Source organism: Carassius auratus, unplaced genomic scaffold, assembly GCF_003368295.1.
Source record: "Carassius auratus strain Wakin unplaced genomic scaffold, ASM336829v1 scaf_tig00215384, whole genome shotgun sequence".
NCBI classification, from domain to species: Eukaryota; Metazoa; Chordata; class Actinopteri; order Cypriniformes; family Cyprinidae; genus Carassius; species Carassius auratus.
Genome location: NW_020528057.1, coordinates 22,524 through 37,579, shown reverse-complemented (window position 1 = coordinate 37,579; position 15,056 = coordinate 22,524). Strand labels below are relative to the sequence as shown.

Here is a 15,056-nt window from a genome sequence, read left to right as displayed (position 1 = left end):
TGATTTTGTGCCTCTTTGGGATGGCACCACGAGGCATCGTTCACTTGCAGAAAGCAAGCGTAGGTCTGCACCAGCGACTTTAGGTATATTGCTGCAGAGCCAGTGGTTATCTTGTAGGCAAACATCAGTACCTTGAATCTGATGCGAACAGCTATTGGTAGCCAGTGCAAAATTATGAAGAGAGGTGTGACGTGGGCTTTCTTTGGCTCGTTGAAGACCAGTCTCGCTGCTGCATCCTGGATCAGTTGCAGAGGCTTGATAGTACGTGCCGGAAGACCCGCCAAGGGAGCATAGCAGTAGTCCAGTCTGGAGAAAACAAAGAGCTTGGACAAGGAGTTGTGTGGCCTGCTCTGATCGGAAGGGTCTAATCTTCCGAACGTTGTACAAGGCAAATCTTCAGGACCGGGCCAGTGCAGCAATATGGCCTTTGAAACTTCACAAAACCTCAGGAGGACGTGGCCACGTGTTACATGAATATGAGAGGGATGCTATTGCTGCCTTCATGTAGCATTAGCCAGCATGCATGCAGAATTTTGACTTCACTGTAAATAAAAGGATTGCATGGGCCTACACGCAATGTCGCTGGATGAGATTCAGGGAATTTACCTGGAACCTCACAGTTTTCCACAAAGCATCATTTCACCTGCCCTGAAGAGGAGCTGTGGCCTTTTGCCCCAGGAGACACAGGGAAACCCACACGAAAGGGGACAGAGAACCTCACTCTTTCTTTCTAAGCCACGGGTGTCAAACTCAGTCCCTGGAAGGCCGGAGACCTGCAGAGTTTAGATTCAAGCCTGATAGAACACACCTGATCCAACTAATCATGCCCTTCAGGCTCATTTGAAAACTACATGCCTTGTGTGTTTGAGAAGGGTTGGAACAACACTCTACAGGGCTCGGGCCCTAAAGGAATTTAGTTTGACACCCCTGGTCTAAGCTCTCTCAGTTATCAGAAAAAAAGAAACAGCCTGCCCCGTGTGAGGCTTGAACTCACGACCTTCAGATTATGAGACTGACGCGCTGCCTAACTGCGCCAACGAGGCCCGTGGGCTAAAGGGGGCCCGAACAGAGAAAAAGTAGCTTCTAGGTCCCTGGTTTCAGGTGCGGCTCGAACAGGCCATCTCTAGCCAGGCAAGGGTGTCAGGATGGCCGAGCGGTCTAAGGCGCTGCGTTCAAGCTGGGGAACAATAGTCCGTCAAAGACGGGGAAGAAGGGAAGAAAAGAGGGAAGGAAGAAAAAGAGAAGGGGAAGAAGAGAAAGAAAAAATGAAGAAAAGAAAGGGTGAAATTTTATGTTCAAAGACGGATCTTCCTTAGCATGCGCGCAGTGATACATCTTCCGGTTTCTTCTTGCGGTAAATTCGCGCATTTATATTACACTGTTTTCTATTGCAGGTGCTCCCCTCGACGCGGGTTCGAATCCAGCTAAAGACAACTTTTTGTTTTATTGTTAATTGCTTTAAATAAATGAAGTTTCAAGGTTAATTAAATGTATATATGTGCTTGTTTGATATTTTTTTATTACATTTTAATACACCAATGGAAATGTGTTTTGTTATTATTAGTTATTTAGTAGTTGTTGTATTATTTTTGTTATTAAGCATGTTATTATGTGTAGTTGTATTCATATTTATTTTAAGCATGTTATTAGTTGTGATTTTATTGATATTAAATCAGATTTTTTTTAAGGTTACATTCATTCAAGACACCTTTAAATCTGTCATTTTTAATTAAAAAAGGATGCAAAAATAGTCATTATTATGCTTAAAAATGTCTGTGACAAATGACAAAGTGCAAATTATCTTTTTATAGGAATACGTTCTATTGTTGCAGTGTACTGATGAAATGTTTACTAAAGTACAAATAAAAAAGCAATCATTCTCTTTTTTTTTTTTTTTACAATTATGCCAACATAACAGTAATGAATTATAAACAAATTAAATTTATATAAGTTTTCAAAAAAAAAAAATTTAAAAGGGAAATAAAAGGAAAATAAATGTAGAAATCAAAACACATTTCTCAATTTGTTTTTTTATTTATTTTACAATTATGCTAATAGAAAAGTAATGAATATTAAATGAAGTTTTCAAACAATAAATTAAAAAGGTAAAAGTAAAAGTTAAATAGGATTAAAAAAGCAAGTTAAATAAAATAATGTTAGACACAAATATTAACAATAGTGAACTATATTTAAACAACTATATACACACAACAATAAATAAAAATATATAGTGTATACATTATTTGGGAGAAGGTTCTCCAGATTTACTCTAACCACTTTTCTTTTGTAATGTTCTCAGTCTGTGGACAGTATATACACCTTGCCCCTGTACTGGCTATGTCCCGTTGCACTGGTTTTGAATTTTCCACACTTCCTGCAAGTGTTTGCCTTGTAGGGTCTCTTGGGCATGGTTTGTGGAGCTGGTTGTGAATTGGTGCTCTGCAAAATAGGCTGTAACAGTGGCATCCTATGGACCGCTGACAGTCTTTGAACCATTTGTAGACCCTGGAACACTGGCACACCCTGAAACATCGACAAAAATATGGTTTTCTGGTATTAAAAGAAAAATTTAACAAGTTTAATAATTCGTACAGAATGGAACGTGAAAAGTGCCTTTATAGAATACTTTATACATTATGCCATTACTTACAGAGACAGTACTGCTTGGTATAGAGGCACAAGACAATGCTGCGCTGGGTTGGTCTTCAACCTGAGAAGGTCTCCTGACCACACTAAGATTTGGCTTTGCTGCAGCAATGTGAGAGCCAGTAAATCTTGGTTTGGTAAATCAAAAATGTGAGAAGACAGAATGTGTTATAATAGCAAGAATTACGATTTATATTAATATTACTATTTTAAGTAAATGCAGGTTTTTAAAAACATTTCTTTCTGAATAGAAGTGTCATCCATATTTATTAGCAGTATTGACTCCTGAAATTACTACAAAGTATTTGCATGATGGAATAATTGTTAATGTGTACAGTTAATGATAGCCAGCATCTATGTGGTATGTTACCTGAGATTGAGAAAGAAAGATAATGTAGCTTTAACACATGAGAAGTATTGAGAGGGATGCCATGAGGGACATGAGTCTAGTCTCAAGAGAGAAAGCAAACAGGTTACATTCTACATTTATCCTTGACCATGTGACTTAAACCAAATCTGAGATATTCAAACTGACCATTCAGCAGACAACAGGTGCCCCCACTGTACAAGAGGGGTGACAATTAGTAGGTCTCAGCCAGCATCTCATAGCATTCTTGCTTTTTCTTTTTTTCTTCATCTTACGTTCTGAACTTTCTTGAATTTTAATTGAGCACATTCTTAAGTGGTATTATTAAAAAAGTTAAATAGTAATTCTTACCATTGAAAATTGTGTTGCAACTCTTGCTTCCACAGGTGCAGTAGGCTGGGGCCGGGGCAGGGGCATGGGATGAGGCTGGGGGTCAGGCTGACTCTGCTCCATGGCCTTCTTTGCTGTTTCAGCATCATGAGGTTCTTCCACCACCCTTTGTGCTGGTCCAGTAGAGGCTTAAGACGAAAAAAAAAAAAAAAAAAAAAAACCCTTAATACATAATTCAGAAAGAAACCTTTTCAGTAAATATACTAATGATACTAATAAAAAACATGCATTTCAGCACACCTCCAAGCAAGGTTTTTTGGCCACGAGACAGCATCTGACATTTCTCTATCTGTCAGCATTATAACAAATATAATGCACAATACAAGTGAGTCCCTTAAGAGAGCATAAAATACTTCATTAAATTCATATATTTATTCATTCATTCATTCATTTCTAGGACACAAGTCCCATTTATCTTATATATAATGTTACAACTGGTATCTCTATTTAGAGGAGAAAGATACAAGACAGGAACATTTCTTAAAATACCTGCAACATTACATAAATGTCTATAAACAATTATTACACACTCTGGTTTGCCCTGTTGAAAGCCATAACATAACACAACCATCACATTACATCGTTCAAATGAATGGGACCAGGTAAATGTTTGTTCTGAAGCCTGATGTGTTGTTCTCTTATGCAAATACACTAAACCAAGATACTAATAATGTTCGATTACGATTATTTTTTATTTTTATACATCTATAATGCAAAGGTAACAAACACTCACCCATTGACAAATCTCGTACCACTTTTTATGTCGAACTACGCGACAATGACCCTTGTCATAGGTCACAAACTTGAGTAATTAACCTTTTTTACCTCTGACACGCCCCCTGAGGATGATGTCATTCTTTTGTACACCTTCGGCACGGTTCGGCAACTTGATTGACACCTGACTAGAAGCGCTGACCCCTCCACCTAGCGGTGAGACGCGGAAACGTGCCGTCGAAATCCCCCTGCTCTCTGATTGGTCAAATGTCACGAATGTCAAGATAATGTTATAAATTGCGCTTTTTGATTGGCTGGAAATGTTAAGGCGCTTCGACGCGATTGGTCCAAATGTCATAGCGCTTCGATGCGATTGGCTGCGCAGTTCGACATTGCTCAACATTTCTGAAATTATGTCGGACTATCCTTCGTCAGCTAGCGTTCAGGTCGCAGTCTCCCCTGGAGGCGTGGGTTCGAATCCCACTTCTGACAGACCTATCCTTTGGCTGCAGACAGAGACTTCAGTCTTCTGCTACGTTGGGCCAGCAGGGCGTTAACTTTGACAAAACGACGCATTAGGCAAATGCCAGTATTAATTGGGCAGGCGTTGAAGACAAGGATGAGTTTTTAGACACTTTTTGAAAAGGGTTAAAGCCTCCGCTGCTCGAATTGAGATAGGCAGGCCGATCCACCAGCTGGGAACAGTCCAGGAAAAGGTCCTTGAGAGTGATTTTGTGCCTCTTTGGGATGGCACCACGAGGCATCGTTCACTTGCAGAAAGCAAGCGTAGGTCTGCACCAGCGACTTTAGGTATATTGCTGCAGAGCCAGTGGTTATCTTCTAGGCAAACATCAGTACCTTGAATCTGATGCGAACAGCTATTGGTAGCCAGTGCAAAATTATGAAGAGAGGTGTGACGTGGGCTTTCTTTGGCTCGTTGAAGACCAGTCTCGCTGCTGCATCCTGGATCAGTCGCAGAGGCTTGATAGTACGTGCCGGAAGACCCGCCAAGGGAGCATAGCAGTAGTCCAGTCTGGAGAAAACAAAGAGCTTGGACAAGGAGTTGTGTGGCCTGCTCTGATCGGAAGGGTCTAATCTTCCGAACGTTGTACAAGGCAAATCTTCAGGACCGGGCCAGTGCAGCAATATGGCCTTTGAAACTTCACAAAACCTCAGGAGGACGTGGCCACGTGTTACATGAATATGAGAGGGATGCTATTGCTGCCTTCATGTAGCATTAGCCAGCATGCATGCAGAATTTTGACTTCACTGTAAATAAAAGGATTGCATGGGCCTACACGCAATGTCGCTGGATGAGATTCAGGGAATTTACCTGGAACCTCACAGTTTTCCACAAAGCATCATTTCACCTGCCCTGAAGAGGAGCTGTGGCCTTTTGCCCCCAGGAGACACAGGGAAACCCACACGAAAGGGGACAGAGAACCTCACTCTTTCTTTCTAAGCCACGGGTGTCAAACTCAGTCCCTGGAAGGCCGGAGACCTGCAGAGTTTAGATTCAAGCCTGATAGAACACACCTGATCGGTTTTGTTGTTGACGGCTGAACTGCGTTTGAGCTCCGTCACTATATTCTTTTCATTGACTATTTTTAACTTAAAAATCTATTTTATACACCATCGTTTCCGTTTATATAACGCGTGAATATATCCTCTATTGTATTCTACAACAAAAACAATCAGAGCGACTCGCTATCACTAGATTTATTTTGATCTCCCGTGTCCGCTATTAGCTTTTAGCCAGTTAGCATCAGCAAACGTGGTTGCTGCTAACTGCGCTTACATTGCTAATACTCTATTCACACACATTACCACTGCTGTACTCACTGTTACTTGCTTTAATGGCGGATGAATGTCTCCACTCTGTGCAGCTCGAGCTCGAGGCCGTGGGGAAGCAGATTCGCGACCTGGAACAGAGGCAGGCCGAGCTGAGAGAGCGGAGAGCCGCGCTGGAATCATCCCGGGCTGACGCTCACAAGTCCGGGGTAAGTATACAGCGTGCTGTTAACAGTCCCACCACGTCTACTCCGTGTGTTTCTCTGCGCAGGCCCGGTGCACCCAGGACGCGATCTTCCCAGATGTCCTTCACTGCGACGCCGGGACACCACGGACTCTGGGTGCATCCACAGCGGAGGATGCGAGCCGGGTCCCGGGCGACGACATCTCCCCCTCTTGCCTTCGAGATCTCCATCCAGAACCGCTTCGCTCCCCTCCGCGAGACAGGACGCGACGCTGTGATCATCGGAGACTCCATCGTCCGACACGTAAGTGCTACGTTAGCCGAAGGTAAAGTGCACACTCATTGTTTGCCTGGTGCTCGTGTTCTCGATGTTTCTGCGCAGATACCCGCGATCCTGAAGGACGACGAGAGCCCGAGAGCGGTCGTGCTTCACGCCGGGGTTAACGACACCACGCTGCGGCAGACGGAGACGCTGAAGAGGGACTTCAGCAGCCTGATCGAGACGGTTCGAAGCACGACGCCCGCGGCGACGATCGTCGTGTCAGGACCACTGCCCACGTATCGACGAGGACACGAAAGGTTCAGTAGACTTTTTGCTTTAAATGAATGGTTGTTGTCATGGTGTAAAGAACAGAAACTGCTATTTGTTAATAACTGGAATCTTTTCTGGGAGCGTCCTAGACTGTTTCGCGCTGATGGATTACACCCCAGTCGAGTCGGAGCGGAGCTTCTCTCTGACAACATCTCCAGGACACTTCGCTCCATGTGACTAGTAAGTCAATTCTCAAATAACCATTATGATGAGTTTTGTTCCACCCGCTTAAATGATAAAAGTACTTGTGCTGTAAAACCTATTAAGACTGTGTCTGTTCCCCGAATAGTGAGGTCAAAATATAAATATAATGTAGGATCTAGAAAAAATCTTATCGTAATTAAACCAGAAAAATGTAAAGTAAATGAACAAAAACAATTTTTAAAGTTTGGGCTCATAAATATTAGATCACTCACACCAAAAGCAGTTATTGTAAATGAAATGATCACAGATAATAGTTTTGATTTACTCTGCTTGACTGAAACCTGGCTAAAACCAAATGATTATTTTGGTCTAAATGAGTCTACTCCACCAAACTACTGTTATAAGCATGAGCCCCGTCAGACTGGTCGTGGCGGGGGTGTTGCAACAATATATAGTGATATTCTCAATGTTACCCAGAAAACAGGATACAGGTTTAACTCTTTTGAAATACTAATGCTAAATGTTACTCTGTCAGACACGCAAAAGAAATCTAATGTATCTCTTGCTCTGGCTACTGTGTATAGACCCCCAGGGCCGTATACAGAATTCCTAAAAGAATTTGCAGATTTCCTCTCAGACCTTCTAGTTACAGTTGATAAGGCGCTAATCATGGGAGATTTTAATATTCACGTTGATAATACAAATGATACATTAGGACTTGCGTTTACTGACCTAATAAACTCCTTTGGAGTCAAGCAAAATGTCACCGGGCCCACTCATCGTTTTAATCATACACTAGATTTAATTATATCGCATGGCATCGATCTTACTGCTATAGATATTGTACCTCAAAGTGATGATATTACAGACCATTTCCTCGTATCGTGCATGCTGCGTATAACTGATATTAACTATATGTTGCAGCGATACCGTCTGGGCAGAACTATTGTTCCAGCCACCAAAGACAGATTCGCAAATAACCTGCCTGATCTATCTCAACTGCTATTTGTACCCAAAAATACACATGAATTAGACAAAATTACTGACAACATGGGCACTATTTTCACTAATACATTAGAAGCTGTTGCCCCAATCAAATTGAAAAAAGTTAGAGAAAAACGTACTGTACCATGGTATAACAGTAATACTCACTCTCTCAAGAAAGTAACTCGTAGTCTTGAACGCAAATGGAGAAAAACTAACTTAGAAGTTTTTAGGATTGCATGGAAAAACAGTATGTCCAGCTATAGACAGGCTCTAAAAACTGCTAGGGCAGAGCATATACACAAACTCATTGAAAATAACCAAAACAATCCAAGGTTTTTATTTAGCACAGTGGCTAAGTTAACAAATTACCAGACGCCACCTGATTCAAATATTCCACCAACGTTAAATAGTAATGACTTTATGAATTTCTTCACTGATAAAATAGATAACATTAGAAATACAATAGCGAATGTAGATTCTACAGCATCTAACACTTCAGTTTCATCCATCGCACCCAAACATAAACTGCAGTGCTTTACAACCATAGGACAGGAGGAGCTAAATAAACTTATCACTGTATCTAAACCAACAACATGTTTATTAGATCCTGTACCCACTAAATTACTGAAAGAGCTGTTACCTGTAGCCGAAGAACCGCTTCTCAATATCATTAACTCGTCGTTATCTTTAGGACACGTCCCAAAACCATTCAAGCTGGCGGTTATCAAGCCTCTTATTAAGAAACCAAAACTAGATCCTAGTGTATTGGCAAATTATAGGCCTATTTCAAATCTTCCATTTATGTCTAAAATTTTAGAAAAAGTTGTGTCTGCTCAATTGAGCACCTTCCTGCATAAAAATGATCTGTATGAAGAATTTCAGTCAGGTTTTAGGCCCCACCATAGCACAGAAACTGCACTTGTTAAAATTACAAATGACCTGCTCCTTGCGTCAGACCAAGGCTGCATCTCATTTCTAGTCTTACTTGATCTTAGTGCTGCGTTCGACACCATAGATCATGACATACTCATAGATCGATTACAAAACTATACAGGTATTCAAGGGCAGGCTCTAAGATGGTTTAGATCCTACCTGTCCGATCGCTACCATTTTGTTTACTTAAATGGGGAGTCATCTCATTTATCATCAGTAAAATATGGAGTGCCACAAGGATCTGTCCTAGGTCCCCTTCTATTTTCAATATACATGTTGCCCCTTGGTAATATTATTAGAAAATACGGAATTAGCTTCCACTGTTATGCTGATGATACTCAGCTATATATATCAACGAGACCAGATGAAACTTCCCAATTATCTAAGCTAACAGAGTGTGTTAAAAATGTAAAAGATTGGATGACAAATAATTTTCTCCAATTAAATTCGGATAAGACGGAGATATTAATTATTGGACCAAAAAACACTACACAGAATCTTGTAGATTACAATCTGCAACTAGACGGATGTACTGTTACTTCCTCTACAGTCAGAAATCTGGGTGTTATATTAGACAGCAATTTGTCTTTTGAAAATCATATTTCCAATGTTACAAAAACTGCATTCTTCCATCTTAGAAACATTGCCAAGCTACGAAACATGTTATCTGTTTCTGATGCAGAAAAGCTAGTTCATGCATTCATGACCTCTAGACTGGACTATTGTAATGCACTTCTAGGTGGTTGTCCTGCTTCTTCAATAAACAAGCTACAGGTCGTCCAAAATGCAGCAGCTAGAGTCCTTACGAGGTCAAGAAAATATGATCATATTACCCCAATTTTACAGTCTCTGCACTGGCTACCTATTAAGTTCCGCATCAGTTACAAATTATCATTACTTGCCTATAAGGCCCTAAATGGTTTAGCTCCAGCGTACCTAACTAGCCTTCTACCACGCTACAACCCATCACGCTCCCTAAGGTCACAAAACGCTGGACTTTTGGTAGTTCCTAGGATAGCAAAGTCCACTAAAGGAGGTAGAGCCTTCTCACATTTGGCTCCCAAACTCTGGAATAGCCTTCCTGATAATGTTCGGGGTTCAGACACACTCTCTTTGTTTAAATCTAGATTAAAAACACATCTCTTTCGCCAAGCATTCGAATAATGTATCTTTTTAATTGTGAGTGTAGTTGCTTCTGATCAAAGGTGCATTTTTATTCATTAGCTTGGGTTAAACTAATTTTACTTTGTTGGATCAGCAGCTATGCTAATGATGTCTGTATTTTGTTTCTATGTTTTGCCACGGGATTCACATCCCGTGGTAACTAGGATTTACACAAGCTCCAGTCTGGATCCAGAAGAGATGATGCTGACCCTCAGAGGACCTCAGATGATGCTAACCCTGAATGAACAAACAGAACTAACAATTATTCCTAAATGTGTGACTTAATCATCTAATAACTTAATTAATAATATTGATAGTTCATCGTCTAGCTGACTACGTCTTGTATTATTATTATTATTTTTTAGTTTTTCTAAAATCCTGTCAAATGTGCACAAACTACTAGCTACTACTAAATATTGTAGAAACATAATTTTCTGTAAAGTTGCTTTGTAACGATTTGTTTTGTAAAAAGCGCTATACAAATAAACTTGAATTGAATTGAATTGAACCTGATCCAACTAATCATGCCCTTCAGGCTCATTTGAAAACTACATGCCTTGTGTGTTTGAGAAGGGTTGGAACAACACTCTACAGGGCTCGGGCCCTAAAGGAATTTAGTTTGACACCCCTGGTCTAAGCTCTCTCAGTTATCAGAAAAAAAGAACCAGCCTGCCCCGTGTGAGGCTCGAACTCACGACCTTCAGATTATGAGACTGACGCGCTGCCTAACTGCGCCAACGAGGCCCGTGGGCTAAAGGGGGCCCGAACAGAGAAAAAGTAGCTTCTAGGTCCCTGGTTTCAGGTGCGGCTCGAACAGGCCATCTCTAGCCAGGCAAGGGTGTCAGGATGGCCGAGCGGTCTAAGGCGCTGCGTTCAGGTCGCAGTCTCCCCTGGAGGCGTGGGTTCGAATCCCACTTCTGACAGACCTATCCTTTGGCTGCAGACAGAGACTTCAGTCTTCTGCTACGTTGGGCCAGCAGGGCGTTAACTTTGACAAAACGACGCATTAGGCAAATGCCAGTATTAATTGGGCAGGCGTTGAAGACAAGGATGAGTTTTTAGACACTTTTTGAAAAGGGTTAAAGCCTCCGCTGCTCGAATTGAGATAGGCAGGCCGATCCACCAGCTGGGAACAGTCCAGGAAAAGGTCCTTGAGAGTGATTTTGTGCCTCTTTGGGATGGCACCACGAGGCATCGTTCACTTGCAGAAAGCAAGCGTAGGTCTGCACCAGCGACTTTAGGTATATTGCTGCAGAGCCAGTGGTTATCTTGTAGGCAAACATCAGTACCTTGAATCTGATGCGAACAGCTATTGGTAGCCAGTGCAAAATTATGAAGAGAGGTGTGACGTGGGCTTTCTTTGGCTCGTTGAAGACCAGTCTCGCTGCTGCATCCTGGATCAGTTGCAGAGGCTTGATAGTACGTGCCGGAAGACCCGCCAAGGGAGCATAGCAGTAGTCCAGTCTGGAGAAAACAAAGAGCTTGGACAAGGAGTTGTGTGGCCTGCTCTGATCGGAAGGGTCTAATCTTCCGAACGTTGTACAAGGCAAATCTTCAGGACCGGGCCAGTGCAGCAATATGGCCTTTGAAACTTCACAAAACCTCAGGAGGACGTGGCCACGTGTTACATGCATATGAGAGGGATGCTATTGCTGCCTTCATGTAGCATTAGCCAGCATGCATGCAGAATTTTGACTTCACTGTAAATAAAAGGATTGCACGGGCCTACACGCAATGTCGCTGGATGAGATTCAGGGAATTTACCTGGAACCTCACAGTTTTCCACAAAGCATCATTTCACCTGCCCTGAAGAGGAGCTGTGGCCTTTTGCCCCCAGGAGACACAGGGAAACCCACACGAAAGGGGACAGAGAACCTCACTCTTTCTTTCTAAGCCACGGGTGTCAAACTCAGTCCCTGGAAGGCCGGAGACCTGCAGAGTTTAGATTCAAGCCTGATAGAACACACCTGATCCAACTAATCATGCCCTTCAGGCTCATTTGAAAACTACATGCCTTGTGTGTTTGAGAAGGGTTGGAACAACACTCTACAGGGCTCGGGCCCTAAAGGAATTTAGTTTGACACCCCTGGTCTAAGCTCTCTCAGTTATCAGAAAAAAAGAACCAGCCTGCCCCGTGTGAGGCTCGAACTCACGACCTTCAGATTATGAGACTGACGCGCTGCCTAACTGCGCCAACGAGGCCCGTGGGCTAAAGGGGGCCCGAACAGAGAAAAAGTAGCTTCTAGGTCCCTGGTTTCAGGTGCGGCTCGAACAGGCCATCTCTAGCCAGGCAAGGGTGTCAGGATGGCCGAGCGGTCTAAGGCGCTGCGTTCAGGTCGCAGTCTCCCCTGGAGGCGTGGGTTCGAATCCCACTTCTGACAGACCTATCCTTTGGCTGCAGACAGAGACTTCAGTCTTCTGCTACGTTGGGCCAGCAGGGCGTTAACTTTGACAAAACGACGCATTAGGCAAATGCCAGTATTAATTGGGCAGGCGTTGAAGACAAGGATGAGTTTTTAGACACTTTTTGAAAAGGGTTAAAGCCTCCGCTGCTCGAATTGAGATAGGCAGGCCGATCCACCAGCTGGGAACAGTCCAGGAAAAGGTCCTTGAGAGTGATTTTGTGCCTCTTTGGGATGGCACCACGAGGCATCGTTCACTTGCAGAAAGCAAGCGTAGGTCTGCACCAGCGACTTTAGGTATATTGCTGCAGAGCCAGTGGTTATCTTGTAGGCAAACATCAGTACCTTGAATCTGATGCGAACAGCTATTGGTAGCCAGTGCAAAATTATGAAGAGAGGTGTGACGTGGGCTTTCTTTGGCTCGTTGAAGACCAGTCTCGCTGCTGCATCCTGGATCAGTTGCAGAGGCTTGATAGTACGTGCCGGAAGACCCGCCAAGGGAGCATAGCAGTAGTCCAGTCTGGAGAAAACAAAGAGCTTGGACAAGGAGTTGTGTGGCCTGCTCTGATCGGAAGGGTCTAATCTTCCGAACGTTGTACAAGGCAAATCTTCAGGACCGGGCCAGTGCAGCAATATGGCCTTTGAAACTTCACAAAACCTCAGGAGGACGTGGCCACGTGTTACATGCATATGAGAGGGATGCTATTGCTGCCTTCATGTAGCATTAGCCAGCATGCATGCAGAATTTTGACTTCACTGTAAATAAAAGGATTGCACGGGCCTACACGCAATGTCGCTGGATGAGATTCAGGGAATTTACCTGGAACCTCACAGTTTTCCACAAAGCATCATTTCACCTGCCCTGAAGAGGAGCTGTGGCCTTTTGCCCCCAGGAGACACAGGGAAACCCACACGAAAGGGGACAGAGAACCTCACTCTTTCTTTCTAAGCCACGGGTGTCAAACTCAGTCCCTGGAAGGCCGGAGACCTGCAGAGTTTAGATTCAAGCCTGATAGAACACACCTGATCCAACTAATCATGCCCTTCAGGCTCATTTGAAAACTACATGCCTTGTGTGTTTGAGAAGGGTTGGAACAACACTCTACAGGGCTCGGGCCCTAAAGGAATTTAGTTTGACACCCCTGGTCTAAGCTCTCTCAGTTATCAGAAAAAAAGAACCAGCCTGCCCCGTGTGAGGCTCGAACTCACGACCTTCAGATTATGAGACTGACGCGCTGCCTAACTGCGCCAACGAGGCCCGTGGGCTAAAGGGGGCCCGAACAGAGAAAAAGTAGCTTCTAGGTCCCTGGTTTCAGGTGCGGCTCGAACAGGCCATCTCTAGCCAGGCAAGGGTGTCAGGATGGCCGAGCGGTCTAAGGCGCTGCGTTCAGGTCGCAGTCTCCCCTGGAGGCGTGGGTTCGAATCCCACTTCTGACAGACCTATCCTTTGGCTGCAGACAGAGACTTCAGTCTTCTGCTACGTTGGGCCAGCAGGGCGTTAACTTTGACAAAACGACGCATTAGGCAAATGCCAGTATTAATTGGGCAGGCGTTGAAGACAAGGATGAGTTTTTAGACACTTTTTGAAAAGGGTTAAAGCCTCCGCTGCTCGAATTGAGATAGGCAGGCCGATCCACCAGCTGGGAACAGTCCAGGAAAAGGTCCTTGAGAGTGATTTTGTGCCTCTTTGGGATGGCACCACGAGGCATCGTTCACTTGCAGAAAGCAAGCGTAGGTCTGCACCAGCGACTTTAGGTATATTGCTGCAGAGCCAGTGGTTATCTTGTAGGCAAACATCAGTACCTTGAATCTGATGCGAACAGCTATTGGTAGCCAGTGCAAAATTATGAAGAGAGGTGTGACGTGGGCTTTCTTTGGCTCGTTGAAGACCAGTCTCGCTGCTGCATCCTGGATCAGTTGCAGAGGCTTGATAGTACGTGCCGGAAGACCCGCCAAGGGAGCATAGCAGTAGTCCAGTCTGGAGAAAACAAAGAGCTTGGACAAGGAGTTGTGTGGCCTGCTCTGATCGGAAGGGTCTAATCTTCCGAACGTTGTACAAGGCAAATCTTCAGGACCGGGCCAGTGCAGCAATATGGCCTTTGAAACTTCACAAAACCTCAGGAGGACGTGGCCACGTGTTACATGCATATGAGAGGGATGCTATTGCTGCCTTCATGTAGCATTAGCCAGCATGCATGCAGAATTTTGACTTCACTGTAAATAAAAGGATTGCACGGGCCTACACGCAATGTCGCTGGATGAGATTCAGGGAATTTACCTGGAACCTCACAGTTTTCCACAAAGCATCATTTCACCTGCCCTGAAGAGGAGCTGTGGCCTTTTGCCCCCAGGAGACACAGGGAAACCCACACGAAAGGGGACAGAGAACCTCACTCTTTCTTTCTAAGCCACGGGTGTCAAACTCAGTCCCTGGAAGGCCGGAGACCTGCAGAGTTTAGATTCAAGCCTGATAGAACACACCTGATCCAACTAATCATGCCCTTCAGGCTCATTTGAAAACTACATGCCTTGTGTGTTTGAGAAGGGTTGGAACAACACTCTACAGGGCTCGGGCCCTAAAGGAATTTAGTTTGACACCCCTGGTCTAAGCTCTCTCAGTTATCAGAAAAAAAGAACCAGCCTGCCCCGTGTGAGGCTCGAACTCACGACCTTCAGATTATGAGACTGACGCGCTGCCTAACTGCGCCAACGAGGCCCGTGGGCTAAAGGGGGCCCGAACAG

The 15,056-nt window shown here is 43.9% G+C and overlaps 8 non-coding genes across 8 annotated transcripts; 3 read left to right on the top strand and 5 right to left on the bottom strand.

Annotated features, from left to right (window-relative positions):
* Positions 1 to 969: 969 nt before the first annotated feature.
* trnam-cau (transfer RNA methionine (anticodon CAU)) lies at positions 970 to 1,043 on the bottom strand. The gene has a single exon. It is a non-coding gene; the product is annotated as a tRNA-Met (tRNA).
* Positions 1,044 to 10,582: 9,539 nt separating this feature from the next.
* trnam-cau (transfer RNA methionine (anticodon CAU)) lies at positions 10,583 to 10,656 on the bottom strand. The gene has a single exon. It is a non-coding gene; the product is annotated as a tRNA-Met (tRNA).
* A 96-nt stretch (positions 10,657 to 10,752) lies between these two features.
* On the top strand, positions 10,753 to 10,835 carry trnal-cag (transfer RNA leucine (anticodon CAG)). The gene has a single exon. It is a non-coding gene; the product is annotated as a tRNA-Leu (tRNA).
* A 1,205-nt stretch (positions 10,836 to 12,040) lies between these two features.
* trnam-cau (transfer RNA methionine (anticodon CAU)) lies at positions 12,041 to 12,114 on the bottom strand. Its single transcript has one exon. It is a non-coding gene; the product is annotated as a tRNA-Met (tRNA).
* A 96-nt stretch (positions 12,115 to 12,210) lies between these two features.
* On the top strand, positions 12,211 to 12,293 carry trnal-cag (transfer RNA leucine (anticodon CAG)). The gene has a single exon. It is a non-coding gene; the product is annotated as a tRNA-Leu (tRNA).
* A 1,205-nt stretch (positions 12,294 to 13,498) lies between these two features.
* Positions 13,499 to 13,572, bottom strand: trnam-cau (transfer RNA methionine (anticodon CAU)). The gene has a single exon. It is a non-coding gene; the product is annotated as a tRNA-Met (tRNA).
* Positions 13,573 to 13,668: 96 nt separating this feature from the next.
* On the top strand, positions 13,669 to 13,751 carry trnal-cag (transfer RNA leucine (anticodon CAG)). The gene has a single exon. It is a non-coding gene; the product is annotated as a tRNA-Leu (tRNA).
* Positions 13,752 to 14,956: 1,205 nt separating this feature from the next.
* trnam-cau (transfer RNA methionine (anticodon CAU)) lies at positions 14,957 to 15,030 on the bottom strand. Its single transcript has one exon. It is a non-coding gene; the product is annotated as a tRNA-Met (tRNA).
* Positions 15,031 to 15,056: the final 26 nt, after the last annotated feature.